We start from the raw sequence: 18,153 nt of genomic DNA, 5'->3' as shown, positions 1-18,153 counted from the left end.
GACTGATTTAACTTGTGAATGACTTTGGATTGCTTATTTTGGACTTTGCTTAAACCTTTCTGGAAGTAAAAACCTACATTTACTGTACAGTGTATCTGTGTACTGTGTGTGTATTATTCAAACACTTCTCTCAAATACGTCTCATTCTCATTCCCTAACGGGGAATTACCTCAACAGAGACTCATTTCCAGGGGTGGGATTCAAATTTTTAACAACCGGTTCTGTGGGTTTGGCTTAGGTGGTGGGCGTGGCTTGGTGGTCATGTGACTGGGCGGACATGGCTTGGCGGTCATGTTATTGGCTGGGTGTGGCCAACTCAATATCACTCACATCGAGGCACGCTTCTCCTCGCCTGGCCTCTCATGACTGTGGAGATGCTGCAACAGTCGTAAGTGTGAAAAATGGTTATAAGTCACTTTTTTCAGTGCCATTGTAACTTTGAATGGTCACTCCAAACGAGCAAAGTACCAGCAAAGGAGGGGGAAAAAACTCCAGAGAAGTTCCTGAGACAGGAAGTCTCGTTCTGCCAAGAATGTAATAAGGGTTAACGGAGAGGCAGTTTCTGTAAGCAACACCAGAGTGTTTCCTTCCTACCTTCCTTACAGGATTAGGCCAGTAATTTCTTCTAACAACCGGTTTATTTTATTTATTTATTTATTTATTTGATTTGCCAATTGTTTACAAGATAATAAGTATAAGTGTATACATAGTTGTGAATACATGAAATGGGTACATATAAGAAAAATAAAAGAAGAATAAGAGAAACAATAGGACAGGGACGGTAGGCACGTTGGTGCGCTTATGCACGCCCCCTACAGACCTCTTAGGAAAGGGGTAAGGTCAATAGTAGACAGTCTAAGGTTAAAGTTTTTGGGGTTTGGGGAAGAAACTACAGAGTCGGGTAGAGTATTCCAGACATTGACCACTCTATTGCTGAAGTCGTATTTCCTGCAATCAAGTTTGGTGCGGTTAACTTTGAGTTTGTATCTATTGTGTGCTCTTGTGTTGTTATGGTTGAAGCTGAAGTATTCATTGACAGGTAGGACATTGCAATGTATGATTTTATATACCATGCTTAAATCAGACCGAAGACGGCGTAATTCAAGGTTTTCTAGTTCTAGAATTTCAAGTCTGGTGGCATAAGGTATTCTACAACGAGTAGAGGAGTGGAGAACTCTTGTGAAATATTTCTGGACTTTCTCAATTGTGCTAATATCAGATACGTAATGTGGGTTCCAGACTGATGAACTGTATTCGAGTATTGGTCTAGCAAATGTTTTGTATGCTCTGGTTAGTAGTGTGATATTACCAGAGAAAAAGCTACGTAGGATTAGGTTAACAACTCTTAATGCCTTTTTTGGCTATGTAGTTGCAGTGGGCTCTAGCACTTAGATCATTAGAGGTGAGTATTCCAAGGTCCTTTACAGAGCTTGGGTCATCAAAAAGATCTTGACTATTCAGCTTGTATTTTATTTTCTGATTTTTTTTTGCCAATATGTAAGACAGAGCATTTATTTGTTGAGATTTGAAGTTGCCATTTGTTTGACCATTCTGATACATAGTCAAGATCTTTTTGTAGGGTAGCAGTATTGACTGTGGTATTGAACAGCTTTACATCATCAGCGAAAAGAACGCAATTGCTCTTAATATGATCACAGAGGTCATTTATGTAGAGTATGAAGAGAGTTGGTCCTAGAACACTGCCTTGGGGGACACCACTATTGACGGGTACAGAATTTGATAGGACGCTCCCAATTTTGACCATTTGTTGTCTGTTTGCCAGGAATGCTTCTATCCAGTTATTCAGTTGTCCAGAGATACCATAGGATTTTATTTTTAGGAGTAGTTTGTCGTGTACCACTGAATCAAAGGCTTTACAGAAGTCTATGTAGATTGTGTCTATTGCTTTGCCCTGGTCGAGTTGTGTCGTCCATATGTTTTTGCAGTGTAAGAGTTGCAGATTACAGGATAGTTTTTTTCTGAAACCAAATTGTTTATTGGAGAGTAGGTTGTTTGTCTCTAAGTGGAGGATGATGGATTGGTTAATAATTGATTCCATGACTTTACAGGTGATGCAGCATAAGGAGATTGGTCTGTAATTTTCAACTAGGCTTGGGTCTCCCTTTTTGAAGATGGGGATGACTGTGGCTTGTGACCATAGGTTAGGCAAGGAGCTGGTCCTGAAAGATTTTTCAAAGATTATGCTTAGAGGTTTGGCTATGGCAGTGGATAGCTTTTTTAAGAAGTAGGCACATATTCCATCAGGTCCAATAGATAGAGATGGTTTTAGATTGCGTAGTGCTTTTTCAACATTGTCTTCTGTAAAATCGATATGTATTAGATCATTGTTGTTATCTGTGGTACGGCTAGGAAATACTGGGCATGATCCATTGCTGTTTACAAATACTGAGCTGAAGAATGTGTTAAAGATGTTGGCTTTAGTGGTGTCGTCGTTGCAGTCTTTACCATCAGGTCCTATCAGGGGTGGGATAGACCTTGAGTCTTTTAGTTTGTTGTTTACAAAATTGTAAAAAGCACGGGTGGAATTGGTGCTTAGAAGGTTTTCCTCTTTTTTAATGTGATAATTGATGCATTCGGTCTTTATCTGGTGGCATAAATTTTTGTATCGGTTTTTGAAATTGGCAACGTGACCAGATTTGTTTTTCCTCCAGAGTGATCTCTTTTTGGATTGAAGTTTCCTTATTGTTGGTTGTAACAACCGGTTCTCCAACTGTTTAGAATGTTAACAACCAGTTCTAGCAAATAGGTGCGAAATGGTAGAGTCCCACCCCTGCCCATTTCCTACAGAAAATACCAGGAGCCACAAAACCTGGGTAGGCATGGTGGGGTGGGAAGGGTGGGTGGGTTCATGTGAATGGGTGGGAGTGACATTGAGTTGGCCATGCCCGCCCAGGTTTTGAGGCTCCAGTGTTTACTTTTCTGTGGGAAACGGGTCCAAATGGCTCTTTGAGTGTTTAAGGTTGCAGACCCCTTGAGTTAGTATAACACAGTTGTTAAGTGAATCTGACTTCCCCATTGATTTTGCTTGTCAAAAGGTCACAAAAGAGGATCGCATGATCTCAGGACACTGCATCTGTCATAAATACATGCTAGTTGCCAAGCTTTTGATTTTTTGATCCCAAAATCATGGAGATGCTGCAATGGTCATAAGTGTGAAAAACGGTCACAAGTCACTTTTTTCAGTGTCATCTTAGCTTCAAACCATCACTAAACAAGACAAACACAGACTCCAGAGAGTAATTAGGACTGCAGAAAAAACAATTACTACCAACCTGCCTTCCATCGAGGACCTGTATACTGCATGAGTCAAAAAGAGGGCTGGGAAAATATTTACAGACCCCTCACATCCTGGACATAAACTGTTTCAACTCCTACCCTCAGAATGACGTTATAGAGCACTGCAGGCCAGAACAAGTAGACACAAAGAACGCCATCACTCTACTCAACAAATAATTTCCTCAACACTGTCCAACTATTTACAAAGTCTGCATTACTATTACTATTAATCTTCTCATCACTCCTTATCGTCCATCCCCTCCCACTTGTGACTGTATGACTGTAACTTTGTCACTTGTATCTTTACAATTTATATGGACTGTTTCCTAGCATGATTTGATTGCTTATTGTACCCTGTGACTATCGTTAAGTGTTGTACCTTATGACTCTTGACCGTTGACAAATGTATCTTTTCTTTTATGTATACTGAGAGCATTTGCACCAAGACAAATTACTTGTGTGTCCAATCACACTTGGCCAATAAAGAATTCTATATTCTATATTCTATATTCTATATTCTATATTCTATATTCTTACAAATTGTTGTAAGTCGAGCACTACTTATTGTTCTTTCTTGAGTTTTAGACTAGCTTGAGAAAAATATCTATAATATAGCTGTAGCCACTAAGGGGAGCTCCAGACTCAGGAACACAGTTTTCCATCTACCCATTGAAGTAGACAAGATATTAAAACAGGGAAGGAAAGAAGCAGCTCTTATACAGTCTGGCTGCTATGTAAATGGGATTAATTAGTTGTTTCTGAGTGCAAGTAATTTTACGTCTTATTTTTGAAGGATACTTGCACAATAAAGCACGGGAAAGTGAGAAAGAAGGCCAAGTATTTAAAGGTAAAAAAAAAAAAAAAAGTGTAACAACAAGTTTAATTTATAATTTCACTAACTTTAGCTTTCAAAATGCTCAGGGTTGTAGCTGGATCTTTTCCCCTCGAGAGCTGGATGGGAAGAAAGAAAAGAACTGAGTGTATAACTTAGTTGATTGATTGATTGCATAAAGTTGTCTGCTGCCCAATTTATTATAAATTATAGGCAACATACTTAACCCACTTCTTGAATTAATTCACTTGCTCAATAGATAGAGCCATAAAGTAATCAAAGAGGCTGGCTTTATACAACAGGTTAAGTCATAAAACAAAACTAAACCATTTTTAACACTAATCCAATTTGACTATTTAGTGTGTGCATCTTTACATGAAATAATTAAGCATATTGTGTGAATGCAGACTTTAGAACAACCAGCATGATTAGAGCGTGAAGAATGATTGCAGGAATTGAGTATGTCTGGTCTGGTGAAAAGAAGGACCAGGGGAGACATGGTAGGAGTCTTCCAATATTTGAAGGGCTGCCACAAAGAAGGAGGGGGAGCAGGGTCAACCTATTTTCCAAAGCACCAACATGGACTCCAACTCCCAGAATTCCTCAGCCAGCTATGCTCTAGAACTAAGGAGAAATTTCCTAATGGTGAGAGCAATTAATCAATGGAATGGCTGACCTTCAGAAGTTATGGGTGCTCCATCATTGGAAATTTTCAGGAAGAGATTGGATGACCATTTGTCTGGAATGGTATAGGGTCTCCTGCTTGAGCAGGGAGTTGGACTAGAAGACCTCCAAGGTCCCTTCCAATTATATTATTCCGTTGTTCTATTCTGTAAGATAGAGGTCTCCAAACTTGGCAACTTTAAGACTTGTGGACTTCAACTCGCAGAATTCCTGAGCTAACATGACTGGAGGAGGAATTCTGGGAGTTGAAGTCCTCGAGTCTTAAAGCTGTCAAGTTTGAAGACCCCTGATGTAAGAAGTGAAAACTGAACTATAGATTTAGTTGAATCGAAATGAGAGGTAAATAGGAGAAGATAACCATTGGGACAACCCAAATATGTCCATCCATTTGGAAAAGCAATTGGATTTGGAAGTTAAAAGAAAAACATCCTTGAAGAAAGCAATGGAAAACGATTTCCATACTGGTTGAGGAATGCCTCAAGAGGATATTATGAGGTACAAGGTCAGGGTAGACGCAAGTGAAGGTTCCCAGAAGGTTCTTTTCAGCAGTAGCTGCTCTCTTGTGGATCAGCCTCACAGCTGCAGAAGTTATGTTGTTGTCTGCCAGTGGTCTGGCTTTCCAGAAAACCAATTCGATCCAGAGGTTCTACCAGGAGTGATAGGCACCTCAGTCAATGATCTTATAAAATTTATGAGTCTACGGCTTCATAATTATGATGATAAAATTTATGATTCTATGATTTTATAATTATGGTTATAAAATTTATGATTCTATGGTTTCATAATTACGATGGTAAAATTTATGATCTTACGGTTTCATAATCTCCACCCAGAGTCACTTATTAGAGGATGGGTGGCTGTAGAAATCGAATAAATACACAAATATGTAAGCTTTAGTTCTACTGGGAGTGATTTATTTCAGACTTGTCTGCTTATGCACATTGTAAACCACCGACAGCCTTGCAATTGCAGCGGGGATGAATGAGCCAAATAAAGAAATGTTGTGAGAAAGGATGATAAAATAGTGATGACGTTCTTGTAAGAGAGAGACAACAGATTAATGGTGGCCAAGATAAGATGCTGGGCAAAACCTATTGAAGTCAACACCAGATCCATAGAAACATATCTCAAGGGAGGGAGGGTGTCAAAACAGATAAGACAGTATTACCCAATTCCATTGTAATGTTGTGGCCACATATTGTCTGTTTGACTCCCTTCCGCTGCTACATCATTGAATGGATCCAGGTTTTGGACAAGTAAGGACAACTAATCTGAAATAAAAGAGCTTTTATGGAGGCAGCATTCCCATGATTCTCTATTGAAGTGCATACTCAGCACATTTGAAGCAGCAGCACAGAAAGAACATTGACGTTTTTGAACCCTGGTGTCAGGAAAGAGTCTTGAGAATATCATGGACATTCAAGAAAAACAAATGAATAATACAACAGAGCAACCCAGAGCTCTCACTTGGGGCACAAAGGAGCAGACTCTTTTGGAAACATCGTGTGAAGAACCAGCTGTCTTGAGAAGTCCATAATGCTGAGATAGATAGAACAAAAGAAGAAGAGGACAGCTAGCACCAAGGAGAGGAATGGGCCAACTCGCCATCGCCTACTTTCCACACCCAACTTTCCATGGACAACTTACCTTGGGACAACTCAGTGCAGGATAATTCAACATAAGTTAAAATAATTCCAATGGAACTGTGGCCAATAATAATAATATGGTAAAACCAAGAAAGTCAATCCGGAAATACAAGAGTTACAATAATTTTGATGATAATAGGGACACCAATAATAAAAGTAATTGAATGAATCAATTAATACAATGTTAAATTGTCCAGTGGCGAGTTGTTCTAGACCCAGTGGACTAAATTATAGGAGCAAAGGGTGCACCATGGAAGACTTAAAGGGCCAACTGGGGACAGATCATCCCTGGAGAAGGTTCTACCATGAGTGGTAGGCACCTCAGTCAATGATCTTATAAAACTTATGAGTCTATGGACTCCATGGTTCCTAGAGCTGACAATGTGTTAGTGGCACATAATCAGATTAACAGAATTGGAAGGGGCCTTTAGGTCATATAGTCCATCCAGCTGAAGCAGGAGACCCTACACGATTTCTGACAGATGGCAGTCCAGTCTCTTCTTGGAAGCTTCCAGTGATGAAGCTCCCACAACTTCTGAAAGCAACTTCTGTTCCATTGGTTGACTGCACTCACTGTCAGAAAATTTCTCCTTATTTCCAGGTTGAATCTCTCCTTGTAATTAAAATGATCACAGCACACTGCTAATACCACTTTATAATGCCTTGATAAGACCATACTTGGAACACTGCATCCAGCTTTGGTTGCCACAATATAAAAAGAATACTGAGACTCTATAAAGAGTGCAGAGAAGAACAACCAAAATGATTAAGGGACTGGAGCCTAAAGCATATCAAGAATGGCTGCAGGAACTGAGCATGTCTAGTTTAATGACAAGGAGGACGCGGGGTGACATGATAGCAGTGTTCCAGTATTTGAGGGTTTGCCACAAAGATGAGGGGGTCAACCTATTCTCCAAAGCACCTGAAGGCAGGACAAGAAACAATGGATGGAAATTAAACAAGGGGAGAAGCAACCTAGAAATAAGACAAATTTCCTGACAGTTAGAACAATTAAACCGTGGAACAGCTTGGCTCCAGAAGTTGCAGGTGTTCCATGAGTGGAGGCTTTTGAGTTCTCAAATATTGTAATACTGCTATCATGTTACGCCTAGTCTTTCTTTTCATTAGACTAGACATATCCAATTCCCCCAACTGTTCTTTCATATGTTTTAGCCTCCAGTCCCCCAATCATCTTTGCTGCTCTTCTCTTCACTCTTTTTAGAATCTCAGCATCCTTTTTATATCATGATGACCCAAACTGGATGCAATATTCCAAGTGTGGTCTTACCAAGGTTTTGTGGTTTGGGATCCCGCAACTCTTTAAGCATTTGAAACAAGCATTTGTATTGGTTTGTTCAATGTTTGAACCTAGAGACAGATGAACATGTACAAATTTAATTAGAAGTTTATTCCCAGTTATAGCACATAGCTGACTTTGGTTGATCCTGAGAGAGCTAAGGAAAGGTGGGCATGATTTAATACCTATATGGGAAGCCATCAAGAAATCTGAAACCTCCCAGGAAGTTGAAAAAAAGTCTTAGCAAAAAGCAATGAAAAAACTGTTTTCATATGGTTGCCAAGAACAGCTGAACATGAAGTGACCAGGGCATTGAGTTTGATCTCATTTTTAAATTTCAGTTTATTATCTTCCTTTGGTGGGGAGAGTCCCCAGAATAGAGCAATTATTAATAACAATGGAAAAAAATATACTGTATAATGACTAAATCAACAGTTAAAAAACAAGACAGAAGGAAAACTTAAAGATTCTGTATTCTGAAAAGGTAAAAAAGATGATCAGCTGAAATACAAATAGGAATAAAAAAGTACTGAGAAATAAAATTATGGTTAGCTGGGACAAGATGAAGCAGTTAAGATTCTCCATGAAAACAATTCGTTTGTAAGGATCTATGTAAGGAATAGTAAAGCATTAGGATATTTTGCTTCTCCAGTAAAGATATCAATTAAGCTTTGATTTTCAGAAAACTACAATTGCTAGCAATTGGTGGCACAGTGGTTAGAGTGCAGTACTGCAGGCTACTTCTGCTGACTGCTGGCTGCCTGCAATTTGGCAGTTCAAATCCCACCAGGCTCAAGGTTGACTCAGCCTTCCATCCTTCCAAGGTGGCTAAAAATGAGACCCAAAATTGTGGGGAGCAATATGCTGCCTCTGTAAACCGCTTAGAGAGGACTGTAAAGCACTATGAAGTAGTATATAAGTCTAAGTGCTATTGCTATTTAATTTGTGAAATTTTAGCACTAAATGTTGAAATCCAGAGTCCAAATTTAACTTTAGCCATGATAAGTGATAAGGGGTGACCATAGGTGTTCAATTTTCATAAGCCTTCACCCCAATTTTACTTCACATAATTAGCTAACAAAAACTGATCTTTTAGAGCAGGGGTGTCCAACCTTGGCAACTTTAAGCCTGGAGGACTTCAACTCCCAGAATTCCCCAGGCAGCTGGGGAATTCTGGGAGTTGAAGTCCTCCAGGCTTAAAGTTGCCAAGGTTGGACACCCCTGTTTTAGAGTATACACTGCCCTATAGCCCTGTATGTATAGTCCCCACATACTGTACTATCACATTGAAAAGACCAGAACATTTTTACCTCGTTATTGCAGTGAGGACTTTGGAAAAGCCAATACATTAAAATACCCACTAGATGGTAGCGTTGAATCCCAAGGGGGCTTAATGCAAAATAAGGTGGCAGAAAGAAGGAGGAATAGTAAAGCATTAGGATATTTTGCTTGTCCAGTAAAGATATCAATTAAGCTTTGATTTTCAGAAAACTACAATTGCTAGCAAGCAGCTGTGTTTTTGATATCAAGGCAAACGTTAAATATGAATTCTAAGTACATTTTCCATCCATTCGTGAATACTATTTGGATATTCCGTTTCTCTAATGACATGACACTTAAGGGTGATGGGATGGTTAAGGCATTAGAAAAACCCTGGTTCAGATCCAAATCAGTCATGGAAGCATGTTGGTTTTAACCCAGTTCAGCCAACCTCTCAGATTGTTGTTGTGGGGGTAAAACGAAGGGAGGTCCCTGATTAAGTACCTTCAGTATTTGGGTGAGAGGTGGATATAACTTGAAGAAAGAAATGAGGGAAAATAGAAAACAAAACTCAATAGAAATAGAAAATAAACTCCACTGATGTTAGTCTTTAGGCAAGATTCTGTAGGGGATAGCAATAGCACTTAGATTTATATACCGCTTCACAGTGCTTTGCAGCCCTCTCTAAGCCATTTTACAGAGTCAGCCTATTGCCCCCAACAAGCTGGGGCCTCATTTTACCCAACTCAGAAGGATGGAAGGCTGAGTCAACCTTGAGCCGGTGAGATTTGAACTGCCAAATTCCAGGCAGCCAGCAGTCAGCAGAAGCAGCTTGCAGTACTGCACTCTAACCACTGCGCCATGGAGGCTCATCAGAGATCTCTTTGTTTCTTTAGAGGTCCAGCTATGTGAAACATGTTCTAAAACATTGTTCCTCATCCAGATGTACTGAATTACTGAATCCCCAGGTAATTTGCAAGTGCAGGTAGTCTCAGCCTTACAACAGTTCATTTAATGGCCATTCAAAGTTACAACAGCATCGACAAAAGTGACTAGGACTGTTTTTCACCCTTACAGCCATTGCAGCATTCCCATGGTCACATGATCAAAAATTCAGATACTTGGCAACTGGCTTGTAATTATGACGGTTGCAGTGTCCCGGTGGGGTCATGTGATCCCCCTTTTATGACCTCCTGACAAGCAAAGTCAACGGGGAAGCCAGCTTCGTTTAACAGCCATGTTACTAACTTGAGAACGGCAACGATTCACTTAACCACTGTGACAACAAAGGTCGTAAAATGGGACAAAACTTCACTTAATGAATGCCTCACTTAGCAACAGAAATCTTGGGCTCAATAGTGGTTGTGAGTCAAGGACTACCTGTATGTGTGTATCGGGTCATACCTGCAAGATGGCAGAGGCGGCATTGAGACTGAAGTCTGCCCCTTTGACAGATGCATACACAGGGGTGGGTTTCAAAATTTTTAGCAAGGGGTCTCTGCCCGGTTGCTGGATGGGCATGGCCATGGTGGGTGTGGCCTAGTTGGCCTCCTGCACCATGGTGGGGGGGCGTTTTTGCCCTCCCTGGGCTCCGTAGGGTTTCCTCGAGCCTCCATGACGGTGAAAACAGCCTCCCTGGCGGTGGTGGGATTCAATTTTTTTTTACTACCGGTTCTGTGGGCGTGGCTTGGTGGGCGTGGCAGGGGAAGGATACTGTAAAATCTCCATTCAGAGGTGGGATTTGCCGGGTCTCCGAACTACTCAAAATTTCCGCTACCGGTTCTCCAGAACTGGTCAGAACCTGCTGAATACCCACCTCTGCTCCCTGGGGCTCTGGAGGCTCTCTGGAAGCGGGAAACGGGCCCGTTTCTGGCCTTCCTGAACTTCCAGGAGGCCTGTTTTTCACCCTCCCCGAGCCTCCGTGCACGCCTTTGCACTTACCTGCATCCAAAACGGGCCACGTGGGGACTCCTGGGAGGGGTGGAGTGGGCAGGGAGGGGCCAGCCAGGAGTGGGATTTGGGGGTTCTGTGAACTGCACAGAATCTTGGTAAGGGACTCTCCTGAACCCCTGCAAACCCCCAGCAGCCCACCCCTGCTGTATACATCAACAAAGAAGCTGGAACTCAAATCATGAGTGCCACAGCCACCATCTTACAGATTTGGAGGCTCCCGAGCCTGATTGATGGGATCAGAAGTCCCATACGACTAGAGGTGGAGAAGATTCCTAAGAGGCCTGTAGGGGGCGTGCATAAGCGCACCAATGTGCCTACCGTCCCTGTCCTATTGTTTCTTTCTTTTTTTCTTATATGTATCCATGTATTCATAACTATGTTTATACTTATACCTATTATCTTGTAAGCAATTGACAAATCAAATAATAAATAAATAAAAAGTTCCTAATCTGTAAGTCTTCTGGCTCTCCGGCTTTCTTTATGTCTGTTCTTTTGCAAAATGAAAAGCTTTTGAGCATCCAAGTGAACCAGGTAAATTTGGCATTGGGAGAAGAACTCTTTACTCCATGGTTAGATTGTAGACCTGTAATTTTATTGTACCCATATCGATTTTAAAAGGCTTGCAGATCTGACAAGGTAATCTTCAAGATGTTTGTGTTGTTGCTTTTGGTTTTATCAGAAAAGAACACTAGATACTGGTAGAGATGAAATATATAATGGATACATAAAAAAAATTCACTATTTACAAAGAATTAAAAGCATGGGAACATGGATGGGGCATCTTTTATGTATCAATGTTTGCTCATCTTCAATGGCTCTTAGATGTAATTAGAGATGCAGATCAATGCAGATCTTTTTGCTAATGGGGACTATACTTCTTTTGCGTACTTTTTAAAAATAATCACGAAGCACGCAGAACTCTAAGAGTGAGGTTGTAAGGCCATTTTCACACAACATACTTAATCAGATCACGAGGGAAGAGTGAGGAGTGCGCAAATCAGAAAACTAGAGGAATTGTAAATCCTGGGGCATCTGTCGTGTGATTGGCGTGTACTGATTGGGATCGAAACTTGTAGGACTGACATATTTATAGATTTTACTGAGTTGCTTACATTTGAGAACTAGAGATAATCTCATTTTTCCGTCTTGGTTTTTTTGTTGTTTTGCTCTGCAGTTGTGCATTTTTTTAAAAAAAATTGCACGAGGTATGTGCATTGGTGCATTCCTGTATTGGCTGTCAAGAAATTTTATGATTATAAAATTCCCCTGAACTATAACTAAGCAGGAGGTTGGAATAGAACAGTGGTCGCCAACCAGTGGGCCAGGACCACTGGTGGTCTGCGAGAAAATGTTGGTGGTCTGCAGAGAAATGTCATCCCCAAAGCACCCCCCCAAAGCAATTAATCCAAGCTGCACAGGAACACAAGGCTGTGCTGCCCACATGGCCCATGGAAACACAAGGTTTGCGTCACTTGCATTGTGAACAACACAAGGTAGTGAGGGGAGGGGGGGAAAACTTGCCCCACGTGCCCCACACGCTTTGCCTGGCCACCGGGCTGCTTCTTTTAGCCTCTTTCTTCTTCTGCTTTTGGCTGCACGCAAGGAAAGCAGCAAAAGTCTTTCTCTCCCCCAAACTCTTCCGGAAATGAGTCTTTGGGACCCTGCAAGGCATCTTGCTCCAAGGGGCTGCACCGGCATGACAAGTCTCATAAAAAACTCGTTTCTGGAGGAGTTTGGGGGAGAGAAAGAAAGACTTCTGCTGCTTCTGCTGCTTTCCTTGCATGAAGCCAAAAGTCTCTCTCTCTCCCTCCCCCTGAAAACGGAGCTGGAGATGGTATCCTGCGATCCCAAATAAAGAACGATCGATCAGTAGGAAAACAGGGTGAGGAATTTTCCTGCAGACTTTTTTGGGGATTTTCCCAGGGCCTCTGGTCTGCGGGATTTAAAATTATGAGTTTGGTGGTCTCTGAAGTCCAAAAGATTGGCGACCCCTGCACTAGAAGACCTCCAAGGTCCCTTCCAACTCTGTTATTCTATTCTAAGATTCTTTGAAAAAATGAGAACACCCTGTTTCTGCCATTCAGGTAGTCCTCGACTTACGATCGTAATTAGGACCAGAATTTCTGTTCCTAGGCAAGGCAGTTGTTAAGTGACTCATGCATGGTTTAACAATCTTTTTTTGCTACAGCTGCTAAAGCAAATTGCTGTGATTGTTAAGTGAATCATGAGGTCATTAAGTGAATCTGACTTCCTCCATTGACTTTGCTTGTTGGAAGTTGGTTGGGTAGGTCACAAATGGTGATCACATGATCCAGTCATAAATAATTGCTGGTTGCCAATCACCTGAATTTTGATCACCTGACCATGAAGTAGATGTTGCGATGGTTGAAATTGCAAGGATCGATTCTAAATCATTTTTTGCAATGCTGTCGTAACTTTGAATGGCCACCAAACCAATGGTTGTAAATTGAGGATAACCTGTATTCTTTTGGTTAAAAATGCTCATCATTGGAGACAAATAATGACTTTTCTTTAAAGCCGAGCTTCTATAAACATTTGTTGTCCTTTAGCCAGTTCACCAGGTGTGCCCACAGGATATGTTGAAAAAGGCTTTCACAGTGCAATCAAATTTCTGATGGATTTTTGTTTGTATTTGAAGAAGGATAAAAATTGTCCAGCAATATTAGGCCCAGGGGATGAATTCTAACAGAGGTGGCATTCAGCAAGTTCTGACCAGTTCTAGAGAACCGATAGTGGAAATTTTGAGTAGTTCGGAGAACCAGCAAATACCACCTCTGACTGGCCCTGCCAATCCCATCTATTTTCCGCCTCCCAGTCCCAGCTGATCGGCTGGGTCTTCTTTGGTTGCCCTGCACAGGAGAATGGAGCTGGAAAGCAGGTTAGTGGGGAGGGGAGGGAATGGAGATTTTACAGTATCCTTCCCCTGCCACGCCCACCAAGTCACATCCACCAAGCCACACCCACAGAACCAATAGTATTTTTTTTTTGAATCCAACTACTGACTTTTAAACAAGAAGGAGACCAGTGGTGGCTAATCTTTTGGCACCAAGTGCGAAATGGGAGCATGCATGCGCGCAGCAGAAACCAGAAGAGCAGCTCCCTGACGCACACGTGCGGGAGTGCTGGAAACCAGAAGCTTAGCTTCCCAGTGCACGCATGCGCACCGGCCCTCTGGTCTTCCAGTTTCTAACATGCATGCACACTCAAAGTCCAGCTGGCTGGTGCGTGCATGCGTTCTGGGGAGCTGCTCTTCCGGTTTCAGGCACTCCCATGTGCGCGAAGACCAGCTGGCTGGTGCGTGCATGTGCTCCGGAGAGCTGATCTTCCAGTTTCCAGCGCCCCCGTGCACATGCAGACTAGGTGGCCGGTGCTCATGCGTGTTGCCGGAACCCGAAAGAGCAACAGGTGGCGACAGCTGGCGTGCCCGGAGAGATGGCTCTGCAGGCCACTTCCGGCACACATGGCATAGGTTTGCCATCACGGAAGTAGGCTGTTAAAAGTCGATGGAGATTCTCAATCATCCAAGTCATGGTTGTCCAAAAGGTGCTTTTCCAAAAAGCAAAAACTGGATTTTCTGAGTCTTTTTCTTTGAAAACATTTCGCTTTTCATCCAAGAAGCTTCTTCAGTTCTGATCATCAGTGGACCATCAGTTTGTTCAATAAAGGCAGGATCATCCCCTTACCCATGCATGAATTCACTCCTTCTCGGACGCAACTACATGCCATCTCCCAGGAAATCTTCACCAACCAGAAAGAACATTGCTCTAAAACAAAGCCAACAATCCCAGTGATCCTGTCTGGTTCTGCTGGACAAACAGGTTCAAACTCCTCCCTCTTAGCTGTCAAGAGAACTCCCCTGAACTTGCACAGTCGATTTATTGCTTGATTAGATGCTTAGAATAGGCCTTTCCCTCCCCTGGAGTTGCGTCTGATTCTACCTTCCTAAAAGTTCACATCTCCAAGAAGAGAGTCCCTCCACTCATACCAGATTAGCCCTCTCTTCCACTCTTAAATCATGATTGAGGGAGACCTTATCATAAGCTGAGGTAGCATTTGTAGCAATAGCCAGAGTTTGGGGCCACTAAATACCTGGGCACAGGTGAATGGCCCTTGGGACCTAGCACATGGGATCAATCTGAGGCATTAAGCCACCTTCCTCACAGGCAGCCTGCCCCAATCTCCCAACTTCTCTCTTCCTCCTCCTCCCTCTCCCTTTCCTGCTCCGTCTGCTCCCCTCCCCCTCCTCCTCCTTCCCCTCCCTTCCCCTCTCTTTCTCCTCCCCTCTCCCCTCCTCCTTTTCCTCCTTCTCCTTCCCCTTCTTCCTCTCCCTCTCCCTTTCCCTCTCCTTCTCCTCCCCTCTCCCCATCCTTCTCTTCCTCCTCCTTCTTCCCCTCCTTTCTCTTCCTCTCCTTCTACTTCTCCTCCCCTCTTCCCCTCCTCCTCTTCCTCCTTCTCCTCCTTCCTCTTCCTTTCCCTTTTTCTCTCCCTCATGGAGACATAACCACTGAGATATTATGCCTGCTTCTACAACCACCTCCTAGGGCCCACCATCAACACATACCCTCCTCCAGCACTATTGCAAAACACACAGGCATCCTTATAGGAATTGAGATCCAAACATACAATCTGCCCCCTCTGGAAACAAACCAAATTCCATCCAAAGGCAAGAGAAACAACTGCATTCAGAATATATCCAAAGTCTCCTAGACCACCACCAATGGTAGCTTCTTCTTAGCTGCTCCTTCCTGATTATAATAAAACGCCCCCACTTTTACATTCGTTATCCACAACTAAAAATGTTTCTGTTTGCTGTGCAACACATAAAACCTTGCAAATGATCACAGTGGCTGTGACTAATGTCTGCAGCAAGATTAGGAGAGATCATTAAAAGATACCCCTGTTTAAATAGTGAGTGTTTTTCATTGTTACCGCTGAGAAGTGAGTTTTTGGTTTCCCCTAGCAACTGGGATGTTGAGGAGGCAACTTGGTGCGGTTTCTCAAAGTTTTTCAAAGCTTTAGCCAGAGATCTCCTGAGTTTAACAGAACTTTGTTCAGTTCTGGTCTTTCAAAACAAACAAATAAATTTCCCCTTCCTCTCCATTATTCCATTCTCGATTGCCTGAAAACATAAACTTTTCTGAAGGATCAATCATCCTCAGTTCAATTCGGAATACCGAGACCTGCCTTTGGATAAGTAAGAAAGACATTTTTTGAAGACTTAAAAGTGACCTCTCTTGCATACTCTGGAATAAATATTGTTGTTTGTTCTGGCGAAAAAGGAAAGAATTTTTAAACAGAAAAGCCAGCTATTTCCAACCCCCTCTCCTATTTTAGACATCCGTGTTGAGTGCTACATAATCTTTGGATTCATGTGTCAGACAATTACTGTCTAATTAATTAATCATCTGATAATTAAAATGACCTCCTTTTGGCTGATACCTGATCTGCACGAAGTTCAAAGGAAACGCAACATATCGTGTTTTGTCCTGTTCCAGCATGACCTACAGGCATGTTATCATGTTCTGTCAAATCTGGTTCTCCAGGAAGAAAGCAAGCCAAGGTACAAATTAAAGGAGATGTTAGAAGAGGAAGGATTAGAAATTGCATAACTGGTCCTTCTCCCTAGTGGAGCACCTCAAGGAAAAAAAAACAAAAAACTCCCAAGCTGTTATGTTCAGGTGTCCAATGGTAACAGCTTACGGGGTTGCATCATTGTAGGTAAAGTAGATTTTACATGTCAATCAAATTTGCTTCGCTTCTAATATGGACTATGGGTCGTTCAGCGGTTAAGATGCTGGGCTTGTTGGCTGGAAATTCGGCAGGCCGGGTTTGAGATCTGAGCTCCCATGCAGTGGGGTGAGCTCCCATCCTTGCCTCAGCTCCTGCCAACCAGTTCGAAAGCATGAAAATGTGAGTACATAAATAAGTACCACTTTGGTGGGATGGTAACAGCATTCTGTGACATCATGCTGGCTACATACCGCAGAAATGTCTTTGGACAGCTCTGGCTCAGTGGCCTTGAAATGAAGATGAGATCTGCCACCTAAAGTCAACAATGATTAGTGGAGTAAAATCTGCAGGGACTCCTTTACTCTTTACTAATATGGACTATAGCTTTGAGAAAACAGGCAGGAGAAAATAGATTGGTTTGTTGTTTGGTGGCTTTAAAATTTATTAGACCTACCCTAAACCATGACTGTGTGGTATTCTTTGCTTCAGTTCTGACCCAAACAGTTGCTTCAGAACTAAAATACCCTCTGTAACACTTCACCCATTTCCAAAATCTTATTTAGAAACTGGATATTTTTATCCAGTTTCTTACTATTTTTACAAATGAGGATGACAGCAACTATTCATTTAATTGCACGCTATAATTGCATGGTAGTAGTGTTGCGATATCTAAGGGGCTGCCACCCAGAAGAGGGGGTCAACTATTCTCTAAAGCACCTGAAGGCAGGATGTTGTAGTTAGCCGGCAGCAGGTGCGGACGGTTGAGGAGAGCGAGGACTCAGATGAGGGGCCAGGACCATTAGGGAGTGGACTGCTGCCTTCAGAGATTGTGGGGGCTGGCAACAGCAACGAGGAGGTTCCCAAGGAGCCTGTGCCAAGTGCACGTGCGCACAGGGCTGCTCGCAGGAAAGAGCAGCTGCAGCAGCACAGGCGATTTGGGAGTAAGGCTGCAAGGTAATGGCCCCTCCTTCAAGAAGATAAAAGGCAGCTGTGAAGCTAACGTTCTTTGCAGGAAGCAAAGATGTTTTGAAACTCAGCCTTGTGGACATTACAGTATCTTAAGTTGGTATTTGAAGATTCTTGTGTTGTGAAATATTTCTTATTTGTGACTCTTGGCAGTCTCGTACAGTTTTGGCGAGGTTTGTGCTTATCAAAGCTAATTAGTTTGCAGCGGCCTTTTAACCGGGGATTCGTAAGACTCATTAAAAGGTTTATGTTCCCTTTGGTTATTGTTCGTCTTATTGGAAAAGGATTTGGGTTAGAACACAGGACAAGAAGCAATGGATGGAAAGTAATCAAGAAGAGAAGCAACCTAGAAATAAGAAGAAATTTCCTGACATTTCGAACAATTAATCAGTGGAACAGCAGGAGTTGTGGGTGTTCCATAACTGGAGATTTTTAAGAAGAGATTGGACAGCTATTTGTCTAAAATA

The sequence above is a fragment of the Notechis scutatus genome, chromosome 4 (assembly GCF_049901735.1).
Source record: "Notechis scutatus isolate UNSWTSFEM ecotype Mainland chromosome 4, rNotScu1.2, whole genome shotgun sequence".
NCBI lineage: Eukaryota > Metazoa > Chordata > Lepidosauria > Squamata > Elapidae > Notechis > Notechis scutatus.
The sequence above is the reverse complement of the archived record's forward strand: the minus strand, read 5'-3'. Positions refer to the sequence as shown.